The sequence below is a fragment of the Myotis davidii genome, unplaced genomic scaffold (genome assembly GCF_000327345.1).
Source record: "Myotis davidii unplaced genomic scaffold, ASM32734v1 scaffold466, whole genome shotgun sequence".
In the NCBI taxonomy this organism is placed as follows: Eukaryota; Metazoa; Chordata; class Mammalia; order Chiroptera; family Vespertilionidae; genus Myotis; species Myotis davidii.
The window spans coordinates 17,443-21,927 of record NW_006296564.1 but is presented as its reverse complement, the minus strand read 5'-3'; the positions used below and the strand labels follow the sequence as shown (position 1 = coordinate 21,927).

The window sequence follows — 4,485 nt, the reverse complement described above, 5'->3', positions numbered from 1 at the left end:
TATTAGCCTATATCTCTTTGCTATGTCTTTACCTAGTATTGGAATTAGGATAATGCTGTCCTGGTAACATGAAGTAGGGGGGTCTTCCCTCTTCTTGAATTTTTTGGAGTAGTTTGAAAAAGATAGGTGTTAGTTATTCTTTGAATGGTAAAATTTTCCTGTAAAACCATATAATCCAGGGCTTTTGCTTGTTGGAAAATTTTTAAAAATCTTCAATTTCTCTAGTTGCAATCTGTCTATTCAGATTCTCTGATTCTTCCTGATTTAGGTTTGGAAGATTGTATGTTTCTAGACATTTGTTTTCTTCACCCAGATTGTCCAATTTTTTGGCCTATAATTGTTTGTAATATTTTCTTACAATGCTTTGCATTTCTTTGGTGTTAGCTGTTACTTCTCTTTCATTTTCCTCTTTTTTTCTTGATGAGTCTGGTTAAAGATTTGTCAATCTTTGTTTGTCTTTCAAAGAACTAGCTCTTAGTTTCATTGATATTTGTATTTTTTTTTAGACTCTTTTATTTATTTCTTCTCTAATCTTTATTATTTCCTTCCTTCTACTCACTCTCGGCTTTGTTTGTTGTTCTATTTCAAATTAATTTAAATATAAAGTCAAATTGTTTATTTGAGTCTTTCTTGTTTCTTGAGATAGCCTGTAATGTTATGAATTTCCCTCTTAAGACTGATTTCCTGTGTCCCACAGAGTTGGGGTTATTATGTTCTCATTTTCATTTGTTTCACGGTATCTTTAAATTCATTCCTTGATCTAACTGTTAACTCATTCATTGTTTAGTAACATGTTTTTTAGAGTTCATGCTTTTGTGTGTTTTCCAGTGTTCTTGTGATTAATTTCAAATTTCATAACATTATGGACAGAGAAGATGTGTGATATGATTTCAATTTTCTTATGTTTATTGAGACTTGTTTTGTTTACTAACATGTGGTCTATCCTAGAAAATGTTCCATGAGCACTTAAAAAGTATGTATATTCTGCTTTATGGGTACATGTTCTGAAGATAACTATTAAATTCATTTGATCTAGTGAGTCATTTAAGGTCACTGTCTCGTTGATTTTTTTTCTGAAGATCTATCCATTGATGTCAGTGGGGTGTTCATATCTACTGCTATGATTTTATTACTGTCAATCTCCATCTTTGTGTTCATCAAGAATTGTTTATATATTTGGGTGCTTCTATGTTGTGTGCATAAATATTTATAAGGTTTATATCCTCTTGTTGGATTGATCCCCTCATCATTGTGTATTGTCTTTCTTTGTCTCTTAGTATATAATTTGTTTCAAAGTCTATTTTGGCAAATATAATATTGTCACCCCAGCATTTTTACCTTTTCCATTTGCACAAAATATCTTTTCCATCCATTTAATTTTAGTCTCTGTGTATCCTTCATTCTGAGTTTGATCTCTTGAAGACAGCATATACATAGGTCTTTTTTTCTTATCCATTCAGCTACCATAAGTCCTTTGATTGGAGCATTTAAGCCATTTATATTTAAAGTGATTATTGATAAGTTTATATTTATTTCTTCTTCGTCCCCTCCTCCCCCCCCTCCTCCTCCTCCTCTTCCTCCTCCTCCTTCTCCTTCTTCATGGAAGCCCTTTAACATTTCTTGTAATACTGGTTAGGTGAAAAAAACAGCAACACTCCTTCAGCTTTTTCTTGTCAGGGAAGCTCTTTATTTCTCTGTCAATTTTAAACCATAGTCCTGCTGGATAAACTAGTCTTTGTTGTAGGTCCTTGTTTTCCATCACTTTGAATATTTCATGCCAATCCCTTCTGGCCTGAAATGTTTTGTTGAGAAATCACCTGACAGTCTTATTGAGAGCTCCCTTCTAGGTAACTGACTGCTTTTCTCTTATAGCATTTAAGAACCTTTCTTTGTCTTTAACTTTTGGCATTTTAATAGTAATGTGTCTTGGTGTGGGCCTTTTTGGATCCATCTTATTTGGCACTCTGGGCTTCCTGGATTTTGTGTGCTTTTTCCCTTCACCAGAATAGGGACGTCTTTAGACATTATTTCTTCAAAAAGTTCTCAATCCCTTGTTATTTCCCTTCTCCTTCTGGACCCCCTATTATGTGGATGTTGTTACACATCATGTTGTCCTAAATGTCCGTTATCATTAATTTTTGAAGTGTTTTTTTTTTTTGTCTTCTTTTTACCACTCTGATTTTTTTTCTACTTTGTCTTCCAAGTCACTGATTTGATCATCTCTTCATCGAGCCTGCTGTCTATTCCTTCAGTGTATTCTTTATTTAAGACATGGCATTGTTCTTTTCTAACTGGTCCTTTTTTTATGGTTTCTGTGTCCTTTTTCATGCTGTTGAGCATCCTGATAATCATTACTATGAACTCTATATCTTATACATTTCTTATCTCCATGTCATTTAGCCCTTCTTTTGAAGAATTCTCTTGTTTTTTATTTACTGCCTGTTTCTTTGTCTCCCCATTTTTCTTGCTTCTTTTTCTTTGTTTCTATATTTTAGGTAGATCTGTGATTATCCCCAGTCTTGATAAGGTAGCCTTATGTGGCAGGTTACCTTTGGGACTGTTATGGGTTGACTCACCAACTCAGAATTTAAATTTGGGAACCTTTATTAAGCTGGCCAGCTGTCTGCAGTCCCAGCACCCTGCCAAAGCAAAGGCGGAACTGCAGCAATGACTGCAAGCATTACAGCCTATTTATTTGCAAAAACTACAAAGTTACAAAGCCTTGTTTATGCAATTTGTTCCTGACACAGTATAGCATTATCACCTTCCTATCTATGTTTTCCAGGAACATAAGGCACAGCATATTGAGGAGGGACCATGAGACCATATCTCAAGGCCTGACCTGATGTCAGTACCTTCCTATCTATGTGTTCCAGGAACGGACAGCACAGCATGACCAGTCTGGCCAAAGCACCAGATATGCAGCCCAGTACACCACCCCCACGCCAGGCCCGCCTCACAGCAGTCTCCTGCCCTCCCCTGTGCTTGCTGCTTTCCTGAAGCTCCTTTTTGCTTCCAGAGCCGCCCGTCTTGCTGTGTTCCGCACCCTTTCGCTCTTCTGTGGAGATGCCCTTTTTTAGAGTCTTAGTCCCCACGTCTTTCCCCCTTCCCTTTGGTCAGCCCACCAGGCGAGAGGCATGAGGAGAATGGGGTTACAATTTCAGATTGTGCAGTTCTTCTTCGGGACCTCAGGTCGAACTTCTCTGTTCAGACCGAGGAGCTTGTCGGTGGGAGGTTTTTTCCATAGGGCTAGGGTCTCACAACCCCAAGAGGCACAATAGAAGTCACCCTCTCCTCCACAGTTACTACCCCCTTCCCGGAGGCAGACATAATGTCGAGTGTGCCACAATTCTTGCTCTAGGGTTAGGTCTCCACTCCCGTAACCCCTGGCTTTGGTGACCTGGGGATAGCCCCCCGAGCCATACCCAGTCGATGCAGTTTTGCTACGGGAATTTCCCCAGTTTTCTCCAAACAGTTTACAGAGATCTGTTGGGATGACAGGCATCCCTATTCCAACAACAGAGCCTATAACAGTCCCATCAATAGTACGTGTGACCTCCCAAGAGTAATTTCTGGCCGAATGGGGATTTCCCAGTCCCGGCTGCAGGCAGATGAGGAGAGTTAGGAAGAACACCAAGTGAGTCTGACCTTTAATGGGTCTCCGGTCTTCTGGACCCGCCATCCCTCGAGGCTGTCGTTCGTTTTCTTAACCTGTGTATGATGGATCCAGTGCCTCTTTCCTGCGACTTTGATGGCGGTTGGAGTGCTCAGCACCATCTGGTAGGGTCCATCCCATCTAGGTTCCAGGCTGCCAGGGTCGTGACGCTTCACCCAAACAAGATCTCCCGGAGAGAAGGCAAGCTGTGTTGGACTGGATCTCAGCACTTCCTCCTCCCATACGGCTTTCACCACTCGTCGTGCCGACGAGGCGCTGCTCTGCAAAGCCTGTAAGGACTTAAGAAAATTTCGGGTAGACAGTCGGGCAAGCTCTTCCTCCCTTTGGCGGGGAAGAAGAGGTGGTGGCCTGCCAAATATAATTTCAAAAGGGGTGAGTCCCTTTATGTATGGAGTGCACCTAGCTCTGAGGAGAGCAAAAAGGAAGGAGACTTACCCAGTTTTCGTCAGTCTCTAATTTTAACTTAGTTAATGTTTCCTTTAAGGTCCGATTCATCCTCTCTACCTGTCCAGAACTCTGTGGCCTATAGACACAATGCAATTTCCAGGTAACCCTCAGGTCCTTAACTATGGATTGTGTAACTTTGGCGATGAACGCTGGGCCTTTATAGGACCCCATGTATAGTGGCAGGCCAAACCGGGGAACAATTTCAGTGAGGAGTTTTCTAACTACTACCTGTGCTGTCTCTGCCTTGGTTGGGGATGCCTCAGGCCAGCCAGAGAAGGTATCAACAAAAACCAGCAGGTACTTATATCCTCCTCGTCCTCCTGGTATCTCGGTGAAGTCCACTTCCCAGTGTTCTCCTGGGT

The 4,485-nt window shown here is 40.9% G+C and overlaps 1 pseudogene; it reads right to left on the bottom strand.

The window, feature by feature from the left end:
- Positions 1-3,221: 3,221 nt before the first annotated feature.
- Positions 3,222-4,485, bottom strand: part of LOC102770890 — a 2,838-nt pseudogene continuing 1,574 nt past the window's right edge.